Below are 26,143 nucleotides of genomic sequence, written 5' to 3' on the forward strand. Positions count from 1 at the left end.
TGAGCAGAAATCAGTAGGTGTGAAACACATACCCTTTCGCTGGGAAGGGCTGCAGCGCGGATGCAAACAAAATCAGAGAGGGCACTCCTCTGTCTGGACCCAGCAGCTCTGGGAAGGGGAGGGATGCCGGAAGGCTCGAGAATTCCATGAAAATTAACAAAACCAAGGCAAGCCTAAGGGTCTTACCTCCTGCGCGGCATCGCATCCATCTCTGGTCTTCCCTGTAGGATTCTCCTCTAAGTCAGCTGAATAAATGCACCCAGCTAACCTGCAGGACGATATTTCCTACCCCTCCTGCAGTCCCGCGCTGGTCAGAGCGGCTGAAAGGGTTTCTCTACCCACATCTGCCTGAAATCCCCCAGCCATTCCCTGCTTCTTCGGGTCAGTGGGGATCACAGACAACCGAGGCTGCTGCTCCTTAACAAAGTTTTCCTTTCCGCGCCTCCCTTACAGCGCTGCCATCAGAACTAAATCCATCTCCCACCCTGGGCTGCGAGGAAACGCGCTCCTCCCTGTGCCCGCTGACGACAGCCCGCGCCCCGGCGCCCGCACAGCCCCCTCTAGCGGCCGCGGGGCGGGCGCCGGGAGGGCGGGGGCTGCAGTGCCTGCCCCGCGCTGCCGCAGTCCCGGGCCCCCGCGGGCAGCTCCCCTGCTCTCACGCCCACCTTCACCCACTAGGGAGCCCCTCACAGCAGCCGAGAGCTAATAGCAGCAACTTACCAGGGGGAAATCTGAATCCTCCCTGGGTGAAAACTGAAGCCTCACTTAGAAGGTTTTTGTCCAGGAAGTAGGTACATCCTGGGCTTAGAAGTAACGCTGTTAGTGATTTTTATAGGAACTATTGGACAATTTAAGTTCAAAGCCAAGATTACCCCTATACTAATTCTGATTCCATTTCCAACTAGGACAAAACTCTTTGTCTTGCTGAGCCCTCTGGGGTTATGGGACTTGTCCAGCTCCCTAAATTCTAGTTACTAACTCGCCTCACCCCTTCATCCTCGCTGACCTCCCACTCCTCAGAAAAAGGTGTGTAGTGAGGAGGAAACTGGATGCGGAGCCAGGACACCTGGTTGCAGTCTGAGTCCTGCCATTAATTCGCTGTGTGACCTTGATAAAGTCAGGACCTCTCTGGGTCTCATCTTCAACCGGAAAATGATAGTATACCTAAAAAGGCAGCTTCGGGGTCTAATACTTGCTGGCAGTGTTTCTCAAGAGTGCCCTCGAGGAGCAGGACATCAGTGGGTACCTTGGGTGTTAGGCCCCCAGGCCCTCTACCAGCTCCTCATATTCCCCTCAGTCAGCATTTCTCTAAGTGGCTGGAAGGCTGTGTCTGCAGGGCAAGCCCCCGTCACGGCCCCCAAATCGTCGCCCCCCAAGGATCTGAACCACCACAGCCCTCAGACCCCACCATGGGGCCTGCCCGAGCTCAGTCTCTGGAGGTGAGCCCAGGAACTGAAGTTTGGAAACAAGCAGCCCACGTGACCCCTTTGCACACTGACCAAGAGAACCCACCACAAGGGCCCCAGAACCACCAGCAGGCAGTCCCTGGCCAGTGCCAGGGGAAAGCTCCTTCCTGCTCTAGCGTCCTCACGTCCACTCCTGCACCTTCTCCCACCACCCAGGGCTTCCCACTCATTCCCATTCCTTCTCCAGAAGCACTGAGTTCACAAGCCCTTGTCCATTCTGCTGTCAAAACCTGCTAGAAGAGTCAGGACAAACTCGGCTCCCCCCTGAGGAGCCCGTCTGTGCAAAGCTAGGAGGTGACGTGTCAGACACTTTGGGGGGCTGTGGCTCTGTTAGTTCCAGCGAGCAACAACAAGGGGAAGGCAGGGCTCTGGCATCACAGGTAAGTGAAGACCAATCACAAAATGAGACCCTAGAATGAGGAGTTTTCATTTAGTCCAGAAATACCGGGTCTGAGGCTGCATGGCCACACGCCTTCAGATGCCCTCCCTGGTGCATGCAGGTCTCAAGTCACAAGCCGCTGGTGGCTCCTGGCATTATTCTGAGGCTTTCCCGGCATTTCTACTCATTTAACCCACACAAGAGCTCTGAGGGTGGTACTATTATTCCCATTTTTCAGGTGAAGAATCTGTGGACAGAGGTTTGGTAACTCGCCCAAGGTCACACTAGTGGGTGGCCCAGCCAGGATTCCACTCAGGGGCCCTGGTTCCAGAGCATTCCATGGCATGGCCTCCCAGAGACAAGAGCAAAGCTGCTCTAGGTTATCCCATTTCTACATGCTGCTGTGTTTCAGATTTAAGGTTGCTACCCTAAAATTTTATTAAATGTGATTTTTTAAAAAAAGCAACTAATAACACACTGGCCACACTGTACTTTTCTGAAAAGGAAAATAAGAAAAAAAAAAAGGGAGGTGGGGGAGGGACTGACTGTCCTCTAAGCGAACCAGGTCTAAAAAAATGGGCATCCAGTGAGGCCAATGTGGCTCCAGTGATAAGACCCCTGCCTACCATAGGGGAGGACCCAGGTCACCCCCTGGGACCTCCTGGTGAAAAGAGAAAGCGTGCCTGCAGTCAGCCATGTGCACATGCCACTGGGTCTCGCAGCAAGATGATGCAACAAGAGAAAGATCAAAGGGAGTGTCAAAGTAAAGCGCAGCAGAGACCAGGTACTGAGGTGGCACAATTGACAGGGAACCTCTCTCCACAGCACAGGTCCCCAGGATCGAATCCTTCTGAATCCTAGAGAAAGACGAGAAGAGAACAAAGAGAAATAGATACAGAAAAATCACACAGCGAGTGGAAACAGACAGCAGAAACACCAGGGAGGGGTGGGGAAAAGTCTTAAAAAAAAAAAAAAAAAGGTACATCCAAATGAAGCTCTGATACATACCATAAAATGTGTGAACACCAAAGACATGCTGAGTAAAACAAGCCAGACACTAGAGGACATACTGTACAGTCACTACCAAAATAACTAGACTACACATTCACATGGAACAATGACAGGCTACCAGAGGCGGGAGTGGGGAATGGGTTGCTAATCCCTAGCACACAGCTGCTGGTTAGGGGGAGGAAAGTTCTGGCAATGGATGGTGGTGGCAGCAGCACACTGTGCAGTTACTAACTGCAAGTTATATACGCAGAAGTGGTTCAGATGGGAAGTGTTATATGAAATGGTGCAAAGTTTTAAAGTGTCCAGCTCCTCCCAGACACCACCTGATTACAGGTGCTGAGTAAGTGGCACAAGTCCGTGTCCTTAGGAGTTTTTCAAGTGTCAGACAAGAAACAAGACTTCTTTCTTCTTTATGTTAGTTTCCACATGAATAACCTGTCAGAAATTCTTCCTGAAGATCTCATACCCTTCCACCCACCCACCCAAATCCAACTCACCTTGAAATTCAATGAGAACCATTAAGTATTTGGCCCCATAGTCTATCCCCGTGAGACCATGAAGATTCACAGCTCCTACAGCAGAAAGTGTGAGAGGCCTGGCCTTCAACGAGGGACAGCAAAGCACAGGAGACTCAATGTCAGACCCCAAAATTCACATTTGGCTAGCCACCAAGGACCAGGTCAGGATTTTAGTGTTACAGTAGACTGATTTGCAAGATTTTAAACCTCCAAGTCTTTGTAACAAGTGCTTCTAGCCAGCAGTCATCTCTGGAGAGCAGGTGGAAGTATGGGAAACTCAAGCAGCATGAATGCTAGGTGGTTTCTAAGGTGGCTCAGTGACCCCCACCTCCTGGCCTTCACATCCTTACAGAATCCCTCCCGAGATGCCAGCAGGACCTGTGACTTGCTTCTAACCCATAGAATGTAGCAGAGGGAATGGGATGTCAATTCTGTGTAGGTTACATAAAATTCATCATCCTGTCACACTCTAGAGCCCGTTGGCTTGTATGCCTTGGTTAGTCCAGTGGTCATATTGGAAAGGCCGATGTGGCAAGGAACAGAGGGTGATTTCCAGCCATCAGACAGCTGGAATCAGAGGCCCTCAGCCACAGAGTCCCAGAGGAAGTGAGTTTTCCCATTTACAACTCCAGTCACCCCTTTAGACGAGACCCCAGCTAAGACTGACACCTTGAATTTTGCCTTGTGACAGATCTCAGAACAGAGGATGTAGCTAGACTGATCAAACGGACTCCTAACCCACAGCAGCTGAGATAAATCACATTGTTTTAAGCTGCTAAGATTGTGATTGATTTCAAAGTAGTAGCTAATCTTGCCTAGATCTGAGGGTGACAAGGCCCTACTCTGGCTGGCCTTCCCCCAGAGCAGGCTGGAAGTGCTGGAGGAAGCCACATGCCCTGGATCTGGCCAAGTTCAATGACGGTCAGGCTTAGTACACACCTGGCTTCCTCATCCCTGAGTGCTGAGGGGACAACGCTGGGGCACGTTCCACAGTGCCTCCCAGAGTTGCCCACAGCAGTAGCCTGCTCAGGTATACATCTTTGACGGGTTTTTCCTCCCTCTGCCCTGTTGGTGCTTCACGTAATAACTACTACTTAAAGCTCTGTCTCAGAGTCTGCATTTGAGGGAACTCAATTGAAGGTTAAGAAGGCTAGAAGTGTTAATGGGGGGTAGTATATGGGAACTCTTCAGCAGGATGTAAGCCTACAACTTCTCTAATAAGAGGCAAGACAGTGCTTTCAAACCAGACAGTGGCTAATTCTAAGTCTAGATGTCCTAGAGACACCACCCTCCCGATAAATGAACATTCAACCAACTCTGTGGTGAGGCCTGTGGAAAGAACAGAAAGTCCAGAGCCTGGAGCTCCAGACTCAGTCCCCGTGACTTTATGGCATAAGGAGAAAGGGGTAACAATGCATGCCCTCCTCCTATCCTACACCCCAGGGTTGTCATGCAAATAAAGTGGTACCCCAAGTACTTATGGTCCAATTACTGATTAAAGTGAGACAATGGGCAACTATAACTCCAGCCATATCAGAGAAAAACCAACAGGCTCAGGGACAGGGGAGCAGGAGTAAGGACCCCCAGATCCCAATTGTCACCCTCATGGAAGCTCTAAATGTCAAGGGCTACAGCTAGAACTGTATTCAGCCTTCAAGACACAAAAGTCTCTCATGGCATTGGGAGTGGGATCTAGGCTAAGTCATTATTAGTTCCTCCTTCCCAGTCCTTTGGAAGCTACAGGAAGGTTTCAGAAAGGAGACTTTTCCAGTGATGACTTGCCCAGCAGGACTTACTATTCCAGAGTTGTTACTCTTGGAGTCAGTGTTGAGCCTTAGGGCTAATGCCTCCGAACAAAAGACCAGAGCATTTTGTTCCCAGGACTCTGGTTCTCTTAGTTCCCCAGTGCCCTCAGTAGCCTAGAACCAGCAGACTGGTCTCATTCCACAGATCCCACTTAGGGCATATGACATCAGTAGGGGCCTCCTTGTCCTTGCCCTGAGACCCAGTGACACACAGTCCCATGATCAAAAGAACTCCCACTTTCAACACCTTGAGAAGTTTTGCAAGTCTTCATCCAACTTAGTCTTATACCATCAGGAACCCCTAGCCTTCCTACTCCCTTCCTTTCTTCCGTGGACAGCACCATTTCTTCTCTAATGAAGAAAATTGGCCTCTCACCAATCCTTCTTCCATTCTTTTCTGTTTCTATTCACTGCCCCCATGAAGACAAAGGCCCCAAATCCAATAGATAGAAAACCAAAAATCCCGCATTACAGGTAAGGCTGGAGGGAATGTTAAATTTAAGGCAACTGTAGGTATTGCCACAGATGATGCATTTGGAAATTTAAACAGGGGGTAGGTGTTATGAAAGAAATTGCCACTTTATATATGACCTTGTGCAAGTCTTTCAGCATTTCTGTTACCATTCTGTACCCATTAAAGTCCCATCACTTTAATATATCCCGCTGCTGGCTAGGATGTGAGGAGGTCAGGAGCCTTTTGGTATTAGAAGGTGGTATCGTACATCAAGTCATAGGGCGTACCTACACTCCACGACTCAGGAGTTCCACTTCTCAGGATCTATCCTGAAAAACAAAAGTACACATGGAGTAAGAGCTAAACATGTCAAGTTATTTGCCATGTTTGAGAAGAAAACAGGCCAGTTTGAATGGCAGAGAACTGTCTATTTGGTGGACTTCTAAAATTTGTTAGCGAGGTTACATAAGTAGCCTCTGAACATGCCAATGATAAAAGAAAACAGGACACAATGTTATGTACCCTAAGAAAACTTAATTCTGTTGTATAGGGAAAAAACCAACATTTAGCATATTTCCATCAGTGGTTCTACCAGGGTGGTAAGATCACTGAGTCTTCTCAATTTTCTGAAATTTCAACTTGAAAAGTGAATCCATGACTAAAAGGACAGTCACTCAAATCATAATCAGGCAGTTCAGATATTGAAACCATGAAGAAACTCACTGATAACAGTCAAATGCTTTAACTCAAATTTTCTAGTCCACTAGTTTACACTGAGGGTAGTTTGGCAGAATAAAGTGGTTCAAAGGTGTAACATGATGACCACATCCTCTACCCAACACATCACTGACTCTCATTCCAGCCTCCGTGTACAAATACTCATCACTGGAGTGAGGAAAGAGAGAGGATGCTTAAGAGGCAAAGAACCCCCACAAGGATTCAGACATCGAGTTTAAATCCTGAACATGGTTCTTTATTTACTCAAAGATGATGGGCCTTAAAGGGGCAAGATAGAGGTTCTTATCATCTGAATTATGAGGGTTTATTAGGGAACTCATTGACAAGCTGAGGATGGTACAGAAAATAAAGTTACATTTCTTCCCATCTAAGTCATGTTCATAGCTGACAATCCTGCTTTGGGTGCATGAAAGTCCAGCAGGAACCAGACACCAAAACCAGGCATTGTGGCCACATCCAGGCCTTCGCACATCCAGAGGGAAAGTCTCACAAATGATCCTTCCCCAAACCCCTCATAACAAGTAGGCATTTGGCCACCAAGCCTGATAGAGCCTTAGTCTCTTCCTGAGGTCCCGGTCCAGATCTCACAATGCTGGGGGACTCTGCCACTTGGTTCCTCTTCCCCCAAGTCTCCCCAACAAAGCAGATGCCCCAGGCCTGTCTTCCACACCTGATTTGCCTGAAGGACACATTCCAAAAGGGAAAAGTGGGAAGAATATTTGGCTCAAAGGATAGAGCGTCCACCTACCACATAGGCGGTCCAGGGTTCAAACCCCGGGCCTCCTAACCTTGTGGTGAACTGGCCCATGTGCAGTGCTGATGCCCACAAGGAGTGCAAACCATAAAGAGAGCTGCCCTATGCAAAGAAAGCGCAGCCCGCCCAGGTGTGGCCCTGCACACATGGAGATCTGATGCAGCAAGATGACAGAACAAAGAGAGACAGAGGTTCCCGGTGCCGCTGACAAGAATACAAGCGGACACAGAAGAACATATAGCAAATGGACACAGAGAGCAGACAACAGGATAGGGGGAGAGAAATAAAATAAAATAAATAAACCTTTTATTTAAAAAAAAAAAAAAGGGAAAATCTTTCCAAAGAGAAAGGAAGTGATACAAAGAAGACCAGAAGAGTTCCTAAAAGAACCCACTTTTTATAAACCCCTTCTCCTCTCATTAAAAGATCTGCCATTAACATGGTCCATGGAGCCATTTTGTCCCTGATCTGTCCTGGACACCACAGCTATACCAAATGAGACATGCCTTTTATAAAGCCTCTCCTAGTGTCTCCTAGAAACATTTCCTCTAGAAGCCACTAGGATGGATGAGGACTAACTTCAGTCAACTTAACCACCAGGCCCAGGATGTCAGAAATAGAATTTTTGGCTCTTTTGAATTATGCTCAGCTCACTGACAAGCTTGGGCAGCACACACCAGTGAGAGTTCTTGTCCAACATGCCAGACTTCATACCATAAACAGACTCCACAATGATTTCAATTTTTCCCCATAGAAAAATGAGTTCCAACAAAGGGAATCTCCCTCTCAGGTTCAAGAGATAGAAGCCTGTGTTCCCTCTGACATTTTCTTATCTCAGTCAGATTCAGCCTTAAGAGTCTCCCTTGGGTGTCTGGTTTCATCGCTTGCTCAGTGGCCCCAGCCTGGAGAATCCACCATTGGAAGGGGCATCACTCCAAGGTTACTTCCATCCCATCTACCTGCTCTGGATCCCTCACCTTTTCAAACTGCCAGACAACTTCCAGAGCACATACCACCCCAGCACCAGCCCTTAAACCACCCCCAAGGATTGAAAAACAGTCAAGTCTCAGAGCTCAATGAACCACTGGAATAGCCTTCCCTCTGAGCCCTAACGTCCTTCATCCAGGGCTATAGAGATAGACATCTGAACAAGTCGAATGGGCTAGTGAGATACAATAAGGGGTGGGTGGGGACTCTGACAAGCCAGAGAACATCTCCATCAAAACAAAATTCAGTTTGGAGTACTCTTCTACCCAAACTCCTCAGAATATGCCCTGTGAGCCTCCCATGGTCAGAGATTCTTAACTTTTCCTGTTCCATGGACCCCTTTGCTAGTCAGGTGAAAACCACAGACCCCTTACGAAGTCCACACTATACTGTGTACTATTTAATAAATATATCACACCCACACTGACATATCCCCACAGGAAGGTTTGAGGTTCAAGTTCTCAGGCCCCTTGTTAAGAAGCCCTGCCCTGAGGGAACGCTGGAGCAGATGAGACACTCCCCAAGCAGAAGCCTAGGGCAGCTTCAGTGGGGAAATTCTCCTGTCACAAGTAGCTCCTACCTGGGGAAAATTAGAGACAAGAAGGCTTTGGGGTATTTCCAGGGTGCTAATAAGTTTATCCCAACTATCTAGGCCATCTCATTTCAGAGCTTAAAATGTTAAAGGAAGTTTCCCAAGTGATCAGTTTTATGCACCGATGATCACAACCTGAGGAGGGGGTTAGTGGGACTCCAGCACCCTTCTCTCAGAGCAGCCTTCTCTCAGCAGCTTTCCAAGGAAGCTCCTGTGACATGCCAACCCTTCAATCTTTGACTCTGCCTTATCCAGGCCCCACACATGGTCTTCACCCATATGTGCCCCCCAGCTCTCATGGCATCTCACTCCAAAACTAATAGGTTTTATTTATTTATTTTTGTTGAGATTTATTTCTCCCCACTCCCACACTGTTTGCACTTGTTGTGTGCTGTGTCTTTAGAAGGCACACAGGAACTGAACCCGGGACTTCCGGTATGGGAAGGCAGTGCCTACTCTCTTGAGCCACCTCCATTCCCTGCTTTGTCTCTCTTAATGTTTTTTCTTCTTGTGTATCTTGTTGCATCATCTCATTGCATCAGCTTGCTGTGCCCACCAGTCACGTCATCTTGTTATCTTGCTCATTTTCTTAGAGGCAAAGGGAACCTCTGCTCCAAGATTTTGTTGTGTCTTTTGTTATGTTTTTTTCTTCTTATATCTCTTGTTGCATCATCTTGTTATGTCAGCCAGCCCCGCCTATCCATCACACCAATTCCTGGTATTCTGCAGTGAACTACAGACCTCCCATGTGGTAGGCAGGAGCTCAGTTGCCTGGGCCACATCCACTTCCCACGTGTCCCTTTTCCAGAGACACAGCCTCAGCAATATCACAGACAATTCTGAACAAAAGATTCACACTCTTGAATGATGAGAAATACCCATGTCATAGCCCTGCACAACAAAGAAAAACAAAGTGAGGCAGCAAACACCTTTACCACCCAGCAATACCCAACCCCTACATGGCAAAAGGCTCCATCCTGAAACTCCACCAGTTCTACATGAGCCTCTCCTGGACTTTTTTAAATTCCCATCTCTAGCAAAACCACATGCTGTGGTTACACACAGCTCTAGTCCCTCTATCAGGACACATCCTTGCCAATTCAATTGCCAAGTGAACCTGCTCTGGCCACACAAGTCAATCTCTATCCCTGCCATCAGTAAATTCTAATATACTTTAAGGACTTTGCATTCCAGGGATGTTGATTTTGTACTACCTGTTTTTACCCCCAGCCTCCCAAAATAAATTCCCATCCTTGCCAGCACCAGGATTCTACTTCCCAGATCCTCTCCAATGACAGGAAGAGGAAACTACTCTGCAAACTGCCTCCCAAATCTTAGGCCCTTCTGCACACCAGCATTCAGTCCAATGTGTCATATCAGCTGGCACTGGGTCTCCAGTTAGGGTATCTGACCAGGATCCTGAAAACCTTACATAGCCACCCCCTTTGGATAAGCTGGACAGGACTCTAACCAGAGCCAGGAACCTTTAGTCAAATAAAGGTCAGCCAGAGAATTGTGGGAAGATGGCGAAGCAGGAAGCTTCTGGGAACTATTAGAAAGTAACTGTCTCAATCAACTATTTCAAAACTCTGGAGTCCAGTAGAATACCATACAGCATCTACGGAACAATAGGGAGAAAATTCTGGTACATGGAAATAAATGCCAGAGAATCACATTTACAGCACAGCTGTTACAACTACCCAACCCCCAATCTCGTGGCAGGCAACAGCGGGGTCCAGCCCTTGGCATAATTTGTTGGTGCCAGAAGGGGACAAAAGCTAGTTCAAAGATCCAGGGGTTGGGAGGAAGAGAATGGACCAAATGCTCCTTTGGAGGGCGGTGGACTTGGCCCAGTGTTTAGGGCATCCATCTACCACATGGGAGGTCCGCAGTTCAAACCTAGGCCTCCTTGACCCGTGTGGAGCTGTCCCATGCACAGTGCTGATGCGCGAAAGGGGTGCCCTGCAACACCGATTGTTCCCCGCATAGGGGAGCCTCATGTGCAAGGAGTGCGCCCTGTAAGGAGAGCCGCCCAGTGCGAAAGAAAGTGCAGCCTGCCCAGGAATGCTGCCGCACACACGGAGAACACACAAGATGACGCAAGAAAAAGAAACACAGATTTCCTTGCCTCTGACAACAACAGAAGCGGACAAAGAAGACGCAGCAAACAGACACAGAGAACAGACAACCGGGGTCGGGGAGGGGGATGGGGAGAGAAATAAATAAATAAATCTTTAAAAACAAAAAAGAAATGCTCCTTTGGATTAGCTACTTCAAACTGCTGGGCATCCAGTGCTGAGAGCTGCCAATGTTCTAACCCACGTTGGACAGAAGCAGTAAAAGAGACTTGAAAGACGACATACTTCTTCAGAGCTGCGGGAAGACAGTGGAGGGGATGCATTTGGTAGGCAAATGCGAAGTCAAGAAAGCACAGCTTTGGGGAGCCATAGAAGCAGCTGAAGGCACCCAACCTGGCTGCCCCCTCAGGGCAGTTTGGAGCCAGCCAGTGCTCCCTTCCAGGGGCCCTGACCTTGCTCCAGCTGGGAAAGACTAAATTAGGAAATTCCTCTCTGGTGTTTCCCTACCTCTTCCCAGAATGTGCCCCCCAGGGAAAAGCAACTGGAGACTACTAAGGCAGTGAGAGAAACAATGGAGGCCAGTGGCTGGGGCAAAGGCTGCCAAGGCTGGCCTGCTTTACCCCCTGCAGGGGAACACCAGGGAGAGGGAGGATGTCTGTGGCCTGAGAAGTAGAGGACAGGGAGTTTTCAAACTCCATAAACAGGGAACCCCTAACACCACTAGCAAGCACAAGCCCAGCACAAGACACAGGCCAGAAGAGACAGGGAGGCCCCTGCACTTTGCATTCACCACGGGCTGACCTCCCTGATAAGAAGACTCACCCCTGCAGAGAGTCCAGCCAATGCATATCCAGTTTGCAAACTGCTGAAAGGGTTTCTGCTAAGGTTTATTTGGTTTTCTTAGCTCCTGACACACAAGAAAACCTGTCCTATCATGAGCTGGATAGAAACTCAAGAAACAGGTCAAGGAATAAGACTGAGCTAACATTAATATATGAGTATGTATAGTATGCCACGAGAAATCAAAGAAACTGGAAACAATGATCCATTCAAAGAAAAGAGATACAAATCCAGAAGACAATGAAGGTGACCTGACTGTGGATGTACTAGACAGACTTAAAGTGATCTTCAGTTTGCTCAAGGAGATGAAGTTGGCTGGGGGGGGGGGGGGGGGGAAGGAAGGAATGAAAGGTTTTCAGGGATTTAAAAAAAAATGAGCATGGGAATCTCAAAGAGCCAGAAATTTTAAAAAGGAACCAAACAGAACTGCTGAAGACCACAATAATGAATATGAAAAATTCCCAGGAGGCTTTCAGCAGCAGATCAGAGCTGGCTGAAGAATGAATCACTGAACCTAAACACAAGACAAGTGAGTCAGGTGGAGAAGAATTCAAAATAAAATAGTCCAAGAGACCTCTGGGATACCATCAGGCATACCAATATTTGCATTCTGGGGGTCCCAGCAGAAGAGGGGAGAAGGAATGTTCAAAGAAACAACAACTTCCTAAGCTCAGCAAGAGATGTTAATATGAACATCCAACAAGCTCAGAGAACACCAAGCAGGATCAAGTGGAAGAAATACACCCTGTCAAATCCTGATCAAACTGTTGAAATACTTAGCGGGCTGCAAGATGACAAATGCCAACCAAGAATTTTATATTCAAAAATGAGGGAGAAAATAAGACATTTCCAGATAAACAAAAGCTGAGGGAATTCACCCCCACTAGACCTGTCCTACAGGCAATGCTAAAGGGAGCTATTTAGAGTAAAAGGGAAGGACATTAGACAGTGGTTCAAAGCGGCATAGAGAAATAGAGACTCCTGGTAGAGGTAAGCATAGGGGCAGTTACTCCAGTAGTGTTGTATTTTATGGTAGGCAACTCTAAATTTACCGCGGCAGCTAAAATGCAAATTAATAAGGACAGAGTGGGAAGTGGACTTGGCCCAGTGGTCATGGCATCCTCCTACCACATGGGAGGTTCACGGTTCAAACCCCAGGCCTCCTTGACCCATGTGGAGGTGGCCCATGCGCAGTGCTGATGCACGCAAGGAGTGCTGTGCCATGCAGGGGTGTCCCGTGTAGGGGAGCCCGATGCGCAAGGAGTGTGCCCTGTAAGGAGAGACACCCATCACAAAAGTAAGTGGAGCCTAAGAATGGCACCGCCCACATGGAGAGCTGACACAAGATGACTCTACAAAAAGAAACAGATTCCCATGCCACTGACAATAACAGAAGCGGACAAAGAAGAAGACACTGCAAATAGACACAGAGAACAGACAACTGGGGTGGGGGATGGGGGAAGGGGACAGAAATACATAAATTAATAAATCTTTAAAAAACAGTAAGGACAGCGATCTAGAAGATAGATACAGGAATGGTACATGCGGATGTTATTGAAGTAGGTACCAAATTAAATGATTGATAGGGTTAAGATGCTAAATTTCAGCTCCACAGGTAATCACCAAGTAAGCACATGGAAAATATCTTCAAAGAAATGTTTTTCAAAATGGCGTAGTACCAAAAGCCAAATATGAGAGTAGGAATTAAAAGAATTGAGGGTCAAAAAAGTATATATATATAAAACTTGCAAATTCAAAATAGGAAAATGGTAAAAGAAAGTTCTGCATTATCAGCAGTTACTTTAAATGTAAGTAGATTCAACTCCCCAGTCAAAAGGCAGATTGGCAAAAGTGGATAAAGTATTACCTAACTATATGATAGCTACAAAAGACTCATCTTAAATTCAAAACTCATGAGTAGGTTAAAAGTAAAGTGACAGAGGAAAAAATATGCCATGAAAGTAGTAATATAAAAAAAGGGGGAGGGAGGAAAATATCCGTGATTCAAGTGGTTGACCACCTGCTTTCCACATGGGAGGCCCCAGGTTCAGTACCCAGTACCTCTTAAAACAAACTAAAACTCTAGCAAAACAAAAAGTCAACTCAGGACAGCCAATGAAGCTCACTGGTTGAACATCGGCTTCCCACATACAAGATCCTGGGTTCAATCTCTGATACCTCAAAAAAAAACCAAAAACCAAAAAACAAAAAAAACAGAGCTGGTATAACTATACTAATAACATAAAATAGACCTTAAGTCAAAAGCAGTTATGAGGGACAAAGATGGCCATTAGATACTGGTAAAGGGGTCAACGCAACTAGACAGGTATAAATACATACATACACTTAGCAGCAGACTCCTAAAATATATTCAGCAAATTTTGACAGATTTGAAGGGAGAAATAAACAAAATAAGCAATTCTACATTAGGAAATTTCAATATACCACTTTCAATAATGTCTAGAACATCTAGATGGAAGACCAATAAGGAAATAGAAGAATTGAACTATACTCTCAACCAACTAGACCTAACACAGATACAGAGAACACTTCATCCAACATCAGAATATACATTCTTCTCAAATACAAATGGATTATTCTCCAGGGCAGGCCATGTCTTAGGTCATAAAAGAAGTCTCATTCAAAAATATTCAAGTCATACAAGGTATCTTCTGTGAACATAATGGAATGATACTAGAAATATCCGAGGAAGAAATGGCAAATTCACAAATGTAGAAATTAAAAACCAATGGGTTAAAAAAGAAGTCACAAGGAAAGTTAGGAAGTATTTTGATGTGAATGAAAGAGAACGCACGACATACAAAAACTTAAGGGATGCAAAGGCAGGGCTGAGGGAAATCTTTAGCTCTAAATGCTTAAATATGAAGAATGGTCTTAAATCAGAGAACTTACCTCAAACTCGAGATCTAGAAAAACAACTAATCTCAAAACAAGGAGAAGGAAGGAAATAGACATTAGAGTGGAGTATATGAGAATTAAATAGAAATCAACCAGAAGTTGGTTATCTGAAAAAAAAACCCAAAAAAAACATTTATCTATAAGGGGGAGGGCAAGGGGGCAGAAAGGGGTGGAAAGAGGGAAAGAGGGGAAGAAAATCTGAAATGAAAAAATACCACTAGCCCACAGAAATGAATAGTAATACCTAGATGAAATGAACAAAGTCCTAGAACACAAACTACCAACACTGACTCAAGAAGAAATAGATAGCAGTGAACCAATAACTAGTAAAGAAATCGGATCAGTAAGTGTCTCACAAAGAAGAGCCTAGGAGCAGGTGGCTTCAGGGGAATTTTACCAGTGTTCCAGAACAATGAACACCAAACCTGCTCAAACTCTTCCCCACCCCTCCAAAAAAAGTGAAGAGGAAGGAACACTCCCTAACACATTGGAAGCCAGTATCATCCTCATATCAAAGCCAGACAAAGAAACTGTAAGAGAAAACTATAGACCAATATCCCTTATTAATATTGATGCAGAAATCCTCAAAATACTAGCAAGCTGAATCCAACAGCATATTAAAACAATTATACACCATGACCAAGTGGGATTCCTACCAAGTATGCAAGGGTGGGTCAACATAAGAAAATTAATTGAATATACCACATTAACAGAATAAAGGGGGGGAAGCTAAGTGATCATCTTAATTGATGCAGAAAAGACATTTGGAAAATCCAGCACTCCTACTTCATAAGCACACTCAAAATTAGGAATAGAAGGAAACTGCGACACAAAAGGAGGAATCTATGAAAAACTCACAGCTAATATAATTAATGGTGAAAGACTGGAAGCTTTTTCCCCTCTAAGATCAGGAACAAGACAAGGATGTCCACTTTCCCACCTGTTAATTCAACATTGTACTGGAAATTTTACCTAGAGCAATTGGGCCTTAGAAAGAAAAGCCATCTAAGTTGAGAAGGAAAAATTAACTTTCCTGATTTGTAGATTGCATTATCCTATATATAAAAAAAAAAAAAAAAACTGGGGGGGGGGGCAGGGGAGAGAAGAACCATAGAGCTGCTAGAACCAATAAATGAATTCAGCAAAGTAGTAGGGTGCAAGATCAATATGCAAAAGGCAGTAGTGATTATATACACTAGTAATGAACAATCATTCCATAGCAGCCACAAAAATCAAAAATCTATGGGAAAGGAAAAAAAAATATCTAACCGAGGATGTAAAGGATTTATGCAGAAAACTTTAAGACACTGCTAAAAAATCCAAGACGGCCAATGGAAGGGCATTCTGTGTTCATGCATTCAAAGACTAAATGTCATTAATATGTCAATTTTACACAAAGAAATTTACATATTCAAGGCAACCCCAGGCAATTTCAACAGACTTCTTTGTAGACATGGAAAAGCCAATTGCCAAATTTATATACAAGCGTAAAGTCCCCTGAATAGACAAAACCATCTTGAAGAACCACCAAGTTGGAGGACTCACAGTTTCGAATTTTAAAACTTATTACAAAGCTACAGTCATCAAAGCAGCATGTTATTTACAAGAATAAAGACTATGGAATCTAACCCAGTTCAGAAATTAACCCTCACATCTATGATCAACTAATTTGACAAGGATGCCAAGTCCTGTCAATGAGGAAAGAAGAGCCTCTTCAACAAATGATTCTGGGAAAAGAGGATGTCCATGTGCAAGAGAATGAAAGTTCACCCCGATACCTCATACCATATACAAAAAAAACTCAAAATGGATCATAGACCTAATATAAGAGCCAGAACTACAGAACCCCTAGAAGGAAACATAAGGAAGCATCTTCAGGACTTTGTGTTAGACGAAAGTTTCTTAGAATTTACACCCAAAGTACTAAAAGATAAATGGAACTTCATCAAAATTAGTTTTTGTACAAAGGACTTTATTATGAAACTAAAAATATAAATTAGTCAGGGTATAAAATATTTAGAAGCCACATATCCAACAAGCATTTAATATATAAAATATATAAAGAAATCCTACAACTCAAAAAAGACAACCAATTTTTAAAATGGGCAAACTACTTGAATAGACATTTCTCCAAGAAAATATATGAGCGATCACAAAGCACATGAGATATTTAACATCAGCCATTAGGAAAATGCAAATCAAAACCATAATGACATACCATTTCATACCCATTAAAATAGCTACTATTAGAAAAAAGGAAAACTAAAAGTATTGATGAATGAAAACAGGAAAAAATTAATTCACTGTTGGTGGGAATGTAAAACGGTGCAGCCACTGGGGAAGACAACTGGCAGTTCCTCAAATTACAGCGCTACCATATGACCCAGCAATCTCACTTCTGGTTCCATAACCAAAAGAAATGAAAGCAGGGACTCAGATATTTTCATACCCGTGTTCATAGTGGCATTATTTACACTTGCCCAGAGATGATAGCAACCCAAGTATCCATCCACAGATGAAGAAAAGGGGGTACATATACAATGGATTATTCAGCCATAAAAAGGAAATTCAGATACATGCCACACACGGATGGCCCCTGAAGACATCATTTTGAGTGAATAAGCCAGACACGAATGAATATTGAATGATCTCATGGATATGAAAAAATTAGAATAAAACTCAGTCAATCTAGAATATCCTTTACCAGGGGATGGGGTGGGGGTAGGTAATACTAGGAGTTAATGCTCAAGATGTACTCATTTTCTCTTTGGGATCATGAGAAGTTTTGGTAATGGATGGTGGTGATTGTAGTGATTAGAGCACAACATTGTGGACATAAATACATACTTGAATGCAATTAATAGGAAACTTAAAAATTAAAGAATAAAAATTTTTAAAAGGAGACGTTTTAGGTTATATGCATGTTACTAGAATAAGAATTTTTTAAAATCCAAGGAACACAGTGAACCCCAAGTGAAATCATGAACTACAGCAAGTAGAACAATAACATAGGTGTGCTTTCATCTATTTTAAATGGATCACACCAATGCAAGGTGTGAACAGCATGGTAAATTTTCACAAAATTGTTGTAATGTTTTAGCATGGAAATAGCCACACTTCAAGTTATACACGTTGACACCTAGATGACTTTAAGAAGGAACACTTTACCAGTCTCCTGATGGGAGAGAGAACTCCAGTTGTAGGCAGTATGCTCTGGTAACAAGTGTATGCTGACTCACCACTGCCACCCTCTGCCCAGAGCCTTGTCCTCGTTTTTCAAGCACACCATACAGCTGGTAGACAGGGTGGTGCTTCTGATGATTCTATAAGCACAGATATATGGGGTGCAGAAGTATTGTTGCTATAGCTCAGATGATCTGGGTCTTGTTTCTAGAAACCATAGTTGGTATCAAACAGTATAATATGAGAGACTTTGGCGATTTAAATCAATATATCTCAGATGTTTAACTGACCAAGTTTCACTTAAGTAGTTAGGGCAATGTTGAAGGTATGGAGAGAAAAGTATTACCCAGTCGACTATAAACTTAAGATCTTCTATAGTGGACAACTAAATATTATGGTAGAGGAAAATCTTAATTGCTCTGTCTTTAAGCAGAAAAAAATATAAATCATTTCTGTTGCACAAAACACAAGGAAAACCTCAGGCAGCCACCTGCACAAGTCTAAATACTGTGACCACACCACAACCCAACCATTCACTTTGGCAGATAGGACAATCCATCCCCATCGCGGGATGAGTCCTCCCATCACCACCTGACCAGTACTGCGGGACAAGCAGAAGGAAAGAACCAATTCAGCAATACATTGTACACCTGGCTGTTTCTGCCCTAACTTGACATAATATTTCTCTTCTCTTTTTTCTCTCTCCCCATCTGTCTTTAAATACAAACCTATGACCTTCACTTGATCTGATGGCTTTTCTCTTGCTTCCATTCTTTTCATCCCTCTTCTAACAGACTTGCAGGTTGACTGGAACTTGAATTCCACCACTTCTCTCTGTTTGATTCCAAATCTTTACCAATTATATTTCCTCGACCTTCTCCCTACAAGTTGACTCCCAGCCCACTCCTCCACTAACAAATGCTGAATCTGGTTGCTTCCTCAGCACCCCTGTAGCTTCTCACAGCTTCCCATGGTGGCCAAAACTCTCTCTCCTTGATATTTTACCCCACCTTGGCTTCTTCCTCATGGCTCCTCCTTCCTCTAGCCAACAGGTGTTCCCTGGGGCTCACTTCTAAGGGCTCTCTTCTTCCTTTTATTGATCCATTTTCACACCTTCTGTGGAATAAGCCCATAAAACCAGCCCCAGCCTTCCAATGCCTTCTGGACACTTCTGAGCTATGCCACCCTGATAACAGCGGTGATACCTGGGGTTTCATTTTGCAAAGCAGGCTCTCTACATACCAAGGTTCAGTTAAATATTTAGCAGTTATCATCCAGGTGCCCTGGACAGTGGCAAGAGCTAAGTGTATAGATGGTTAGGAATGTGACCAAAGCTCATGTAAACCTGGATCCAAATCCCAGCCTTGACATTTCTTAGCTCTGTGGTCTTATTTTTAGTTGCTCCTTCTGTAAAACAGGGATTGGAACTACCCGACAGAATTGTCAGACACGAACTGGAAGTATACATCAAGTACCAGGCACACAGAAAAGGCTCATTAGATGATAGCTAGTGACATTCTGAATTCTTAAGCCTTTACTTCAGCATCTTTGGCTCCTTCCAACACATTACTGAGAATTTGTGTGTATTCAGTTGCCCCTTTAAGGACATCAACTTTGCTAGGCTTCCTGCTTTGCGGGAGGAATGGCACAAGTGCCTTCAGTTTGACAAAAACACGACTGAGATTTTTATCTAGAAAACAAAAAGGTACAGTGACACAGAGAAGGTAATGTGTACATATACGTCCCCAAACAATGGAAAGGGGCTGTGCAGCTCATTTCTACAGCCCTTTTATCTGGCTGGCGAATCTAAGCAGGCATATTCTGAAGAGCAGTAGTTCCACTGGCAGAGACTTTCAGGGCAAAAGGAGCAGCAAAACTCAGCACTGTGGGTGAACCAGGGGGTACGTCTACATCGTCCCTTGACTGTCCCCCACCCACTGGAGAGGGCACCCACTGCACTGTAGTAGAGAAGCACTAAGAAGTCTTTGTTAAAAACTCCAAGTCAGCTACACCCAGATAGAAAACCCCCTCCCCCATTCACTACCTTTATAAAGCCTGTAGGGTATTTAATCACTCAGCCTCAGGTTGTTTATCTGCAAAGTGGAGAACACCAACCTTGTGGCTTTTTGTGGTGAATAATGTAATGGACAAGTAAAAATACGTCACCAAGCATCACACACTTAGAAAGTCATCAGTAAATGGTACTGATGACTAAAATGGACACACCCTTATCTACTCAAGCACTGTGCCACCAACCCTTCAAACTTTTCTAGCAGAGCTAATGTTTTAGTAGCCAAGGAATCTGTAGTTGATGACACTTGAAACGTAGCTTGAGGTGCCTCATTTTTTTGTCAGACAGGCCAGAGGCCCTGGGCTACCAGCACCTCATTTCTCTGGAGTGTGACACCTCACCACCCTCTTTCCCAGCTCTAAAGTCCTCGAACTCTGATGAACTTGCCCCTGGAGGACACAGGCCCTAGAAGAACTGGCTCCCCCTGGACACCACCAGGGATTTGCTTAGAGACCGAAATGTAGAGGAAAAGGTGGAAGGGGGCATCCTTTGCGACCTGAGCACTGGACCACCACACACGGTCGGGAAACTGAGGCTCAAAGTACATGCACTAATGAGCTCTTTAAAAGCACCTGTACGCGGGACACATTTTCACAGCTGTCTGGGGCCTCCCCTGTCCGCTTCCCAGACCCCGTTCCCGCACAAGCCCAGGCGGTGAGGAGGCCACCCGTGCGGCGCCCAAAAAGCAGCCTGGGGACTGTAAGGTCACCAAAGCCACCGTCTCTCCCCCGCCAACCAGAAGCACGAGGCGGACCTCAGGAGGTCCAAAACCACGGGGAGCGAGGCCGCGCGGGGAGGCTGAGAGCGCAGGGCCAGCCCGCCCGCGGGAAGGGGTCGGGGGCGGCGGAGCAGTGACTGCCCTGGACGCCCGCGCTCCTTGGCCTTGGCCCCGCGCCGCTGCTCCAGCGCCAACTGCACGTCCTGGGTCGCCGAGTAGTCGCCGAGGGCAGACGCCTGAGCCGGCAGATGGCAGCCAGCCGGGCAGCGGCCCGAACTGCTCCCGCAGCACGTCCTGCAGCACCTCGGCCTCCGGGGCGTCCAGGAAGGCGGCGGCGCCGGGCTGGGCCCTGACGGCTCAGGCGCAGCGTCCATGGCTGAGCGCGAGGCCGGGCCCGCCCCCCGCAGCCCCTGCCCTGCTGGGCAGAGGAGAGGCCGCGCTCAGGGAGAATTGGGCCGCCAGGGTTAAGGCAGGAGCCCCTCTTTAACTAGCTCCACCGGTGAATGCCATGAGCCTTGACTAAGGGCACTGGTTCCCGAACTTGACTGCACCTGGAGGGGGGCGGGGGACGAGGGGAACCAAGTCAATAGTAGACGATTCCAGCCCTATTTCTACATGTGTATTCAAAAAGACATCTGTACACATGCATAAATTCACATACGTGTGCACATATGCATAGACACAAATTGACTGCACATGCAACTTTCTAAAAATCCATTTTCAAATAAATGTTGCAGAAAAAGGTGAAAGAATAATAACAAAGAGTTCCTGCCTCCACTTCTCTCTACTATTTAATCACATTTGCTCCATCACCCTTTTCTATGAATAGTCCCACTTTCATTATTCTTTTTCTGGACTATTTAAGTTGCAGAAATGATGTTCCAACAGGGAGGGAGGAAGGAAGAGGAAGAAGAAATCCTCATTGTGTCTGGCCTATGCTGATTTCAGAAATTCATGGGCCCATACTGATACGAATTGGAGAAGGGAAAGTGCTCTCTCACAATAGATGCCACCAATTTGGCCACCATCAGGGAGTCAACAGTGCACACCAAGGAGTTGCTCCTCATGAAATAGTTCTCAATGACAAAAGGAAAACTAGTCAGTTTAGGGTGAAACCACCTGGCAGGCACCCCTTTGACCAGGTGATCAAGGTTAGCATCAGCAGTGAGGGCACAGGTAACATCATGCAACTCCTGATGAGATGCACGGAGAAAAGCCCAGCACCGTTTCTATGGGATCCCTGCCAAGAAGGCCTGACTAAGTCTCAACATGAGGAAACACTGGGCAGATTCAGCCAACGGAAAGCTTGTGTGCTTACACGTATACACTTATATCTACATCTATCTGTGCGAATATCTCTTGCATGTGTTTATTTTTAAAGCCATGAGTGCACATTAATATTTCCAGTTCCAACCCAACACCTCAGATTTCTCTCTAGTCTTCCCCCTTTCCTTATTTTTAATTCCCTTCTCCAACAGTGAAAATCCTGACCCCCATTATCCTCAATATATTGATTTATTTGCCCAGTGCCTGTACATAGCCAATTTCCTAAGCACACCAGCCAGTCCCTTGGCTCCCTGACATCTGCTTGGCCCCACATCCTCCCCAGCTCCCAGCCATGCCACTCTCTAAGGGAAGGGCAAAGGAAAAAGAAGAGGACACACCAAATTGTAAACCATAGTTCCTGAGCAGTGAGTCTGGGAGTGAGGTATGATCTGTGCATCACATCTTTTACATTGTTTGCATTTTTCACAGTAAATATCAGCCACTTTTGTAAAAAAAAAAAAAAAAAGAAAAAATGACTTTTTTAAAGAAAAACAAGTTTGTTTGGCCTAGGTACATTTGATGTTATCTTCTGGTAGGCAGACAGAAGGCAAAAGAAACCATCTGTGTAGGAATGAAGCTTAGAATGGAGATAGTTCACCTATTCACTTAGTTTTCCTTGAGAACAGCAAAAATATCAGTATTCTAATTTATTGCCAAACCCTTGAGTGGGCAAGCTGGTGTGCATCAGGAGTCCAGTGAGAGAACCCCAGAATTTACCCCTTCTTCCTTTCTTTTTTTAAGATTTATGTATTTATTTCTCCCCTCTCCCATTGTGTTTGCATTCCCTATCTGCTTTCGTGTCCATTGGTGTGTGTTCTGTGTCTGGTTGTCTTCTCTTTAGTCGGCACCAAGAACCAATCCTGGGACCGTCCAGAAAGGGAGAGGGTTGCTCAATCTCTTGTACCACCTCAGCTCCCTGTTCTGCTGCATCTTTTACTGTCTCTCCTCTGTGTCTCTTTTTCTTGCATCATCTTGCTTGCATCAGGTCTCCACGTGGGCCTGCTCTCCTACTTGGGCCGGGACTCCGCTCATGCCAACTCACCACACGAACCAGCTTGCCTTCAGCAAGAGACCCAAGGAATGGGTCCCTGGACCTCCTATATGGTAGATGGGAGCCCAGTCGCTTGAGCCACATCCTTCCTGTTATTCCTTCTTCCTGCACCAACCTCAGCTCTAACTTTTGGCCTCTTGTGTGTTAGCCATCTGTTCTGAAGGAAAGCAATCATAAACTCATTTGAGCTAACATGTTAAACATGAGAGTGACTGGTGTTGATACCTTGACACCACATAGCATTTAGTTGACACAAATATTCATCTGTGTAAATCTCATTGGTTCCTCATAATCCTGTGTTAAAGGCAGAACAAGTATAGTTACTCCTAATATATTCATTCACACAAATATATTCATTGATGACTCATATGACAGACATTTTCTTAGGACCTGGGACATAAAGGACTACTAACTTACTTTTGGCCTGGGACTTGCCATGGAGTAGGTTCTCTGGGGTTGCTTGGCTTTGAACTGCAGCAAGAATTGCTAGCAGTAGAGATAGAGCCACTTGGATGTTGTAAGTGAGTGCAATACAAAGACCTACAAAAGGATATGTGTGCCACTTTCCTTGACTGCCTGGAATTTGCAGTCCAAGGGAATAGGTCCAAGGGTGGGTATCAGTGCTGTAAGAATTTTAGAGCACCGGAGAGCTGGGGCATTAGTCGGCAGAAGATACTCAAAATGGCTCACTATAAGCATGTGTAGCATTTCCTCTAAGCAAGTGATTTCCCTCATCCTCAAAACACTGTTATATCTTTCTCTAGAGTGTGTTTACTTTCTTTCCTTAAAAAGTGCTTCCCAGTCCTAGAAAGCCACGCCTGAGAGGCCATTTCTGGGCAACTATAAAGTCTATGCCTTCCTTCCACCATGTGAGGGTCGGTCTCTCCCCTAAATCACAATATGTGGGACCCCAACCTGCAGTCTGGGTTATTACTCTGAGAAAGACTGAAAAACAGGTCTGAGAGAAAAGTCTTGTGGACACCAGGGTGGTGGCCATTGTCCATCCAGCAATCCAGAGTCATGGAGGGGGACAGCTGTGCAGGCTTCCCACAGAGGAGGCAGGGCAGAGCAGGCATTCCACAGCACAAACGGACGACTTCCCTCCAGGTCAGCTGAGCAGTCACTGTCTCCTCAGAAGGCTCCAGTCAGGCTACAGAGAACTTAATTATGCCTTTCTGACATTCTTTTGGGGAATTTTCAGCGTTCTTCAGAAGGAGGGTAAGGGCCAGTCCAGGCCTGAGAAGTGGCCCTGAGTGTTAGCAGGTTGGGGTTGGGTCTGGTGTCCCCTCACACTGGCCTGCCCCTGTTCGGCCACCTCTCCTGGTGTCTTTGGAGAGCCCCAGGCTAAGGGGGCTGGATTAATGATGCACAGCTGCCTGCTCCTCCAGACTTCCAGATTTCCAGCTCCACAGGACTCCTTCCTGCGGCTCTGAGGAGGGACTTGAGCCGCTCACTACCTCGCCTCCTTATGAAACACGGGCTTCATTGGGGGTGGGGCTTTTTATCTGTTTGCTTCACTGATGAATCCCTAAAACCTAGAAGAGTGTTTGCTACATAGTAGAGGTAAAATAAATATTCCTCGAATGAATGCATATTGCTTAAAAAGTAAAATTCCTGAGTGCAGATGTAGCTCAGTGGTTGAGCTCGTGGTTCTCAGATACGAGGTCCTGGGTTCAATCCCTGGTACCTCCTAAAAAAAATAAAGAAGTCTTTAGATTTAGTGGTTATAAATATTTACATATTAAATAGTAACACTGAAATATATATAGCAAAAGCTATTAGAAATACAAGGAGAAAGTGGCAAAATCATCATCATATTAGGAGAGTTAAAAAACAATCAGAGAAATCAACAGGTTGAGTAGACAAAACATAAGTTTTATTGTAGTCTCTTTGAATACTAAAAATTACAATCCTAATCTAATAAATTTAGCCCATGGAGCAATTTTAGAAAATCAACATGCATTAACCACAAGAAAATCTCAGTAAATTCCAAAAACGTAGGACATGTTATTGAATACTGGCTTCTAATGATGCAAAGCAAGAAAACCCTAAAAAAAAGAAAAGAAATACAGGCCAAGAAATCAATAAACGCATCTCATTTACAGTTATAAATGACACAAAATAAGAAAACAATGAATAAACTATCAGGAAGTCAAATTCCAGCAACATACTAAGAAAATCATACACTATAACCAGAAAGGTTACTATTCAAGACATGCAAAGGTCATTCATCATGAGGAAATTTTTCATGTGATTCACTATGTTAACAGATAAAGGATAAAGATTATTATTATTATTTTGATAGACATTGGAAAACCATTCAGTAAAACTCAACATTCAATTGTAATTTTAAAAATACCTCTTTTTGATTTGGAACTGAAGGGAATTTCCTTTACTTTATAAAGGGTAATTATCCCAAATCAACAAGCAATAAGCAATAGTGCAAAACTAGAAATAGTCACATTAATGTAAGGAACAAGGCAAGGATGTCTGCTATCACTGCTTCCAGGCAACATTCTTCTGGAAGCTTTACCAATACAACAACAACAAAAAAGTAAAAGGTGTACATTCCAGAAAAGAATAATCATGGTGTTAGACATTTGCCATGATTACCAGGTCATCAGTCTGTGGCTTCATTCCTACTGACTGAGCAAGCTGCCTACATGTGGAAGACAGCGTCCCCCCCAAGAATGAGCCATATCACTGTGAGTATGGAGCAGAGAAGGACCTTCCTCCCTTCCAGGCCACCAAACTCTCCTGCATTCCAAGAAAACCCTACTGCCTAGCCCACCACCCCAAGCCATACACAAGAACTCACTCTTACAGCCCTTTATTGACCCAAGGCTGTACTCGGACCCTAACCCCCTCCCCCTGAACTAACATTTCCCCGCCTACTGATGTGCTGTATAAATTCACATCTGCACCTTCCACGAGGGGGCTGAGGTCTCTCTTCAGACCCCACCATGCTGGTGGGGGGACTGAAATCTGTTCTTCAGACCCCCTCTGTTCTGAGAGCGTCTCAATAAATTCTTTGCTTATGCTCAGTCAGTCTCCATGTCCCAGTGAACAGCATTTTTCTCCAGCATATGGTGCCGAATGCCCGGGACTGGGGTCCTGTTGAAACTGATTGGCTGGTGAGGGGTCTCCCCTCCTCCACGGCTGAATGCCCATCCAACAGCGGACATCGGATCTCGGCTGGGTGAGTTACGGATTTCTCCACCAGACGATCCTGCTGTCTCTCTCTCTCTCCTTT

At 45.2% G+C, this 26,143-nt stretch overlaps 1 pseudogene; it reads right to left on the reverse strand.

The window, feature by feature from the left end:
- Positions 1-560: 560 nt before the first annotated feature.
- Positions 561-22,871, reverse strand: LOC131273761 (factor in the germline alpha-like; annotated as a pseudogene).
- Positions 22,872-26,143: the final 3,272 nt, after the last annotated feature.

The sequence above is a fragment of the Dasypus novemcinctus genome, chromosome 17 (genome assembly GCF_030445035.2).
Source record: "Dasypus novemcinctus isolate mDasNov1 chromosome 17, mDasNov1.1.hap2, whole genome shotgun sequence".
In the NCBI taxonomy this organism is placed as follows: Eukaryota; Metazoa; Chordata; class Mammalia; order Cingulata; family Dasypodidae; genus Dasypus; species Dasypus novemcinctus.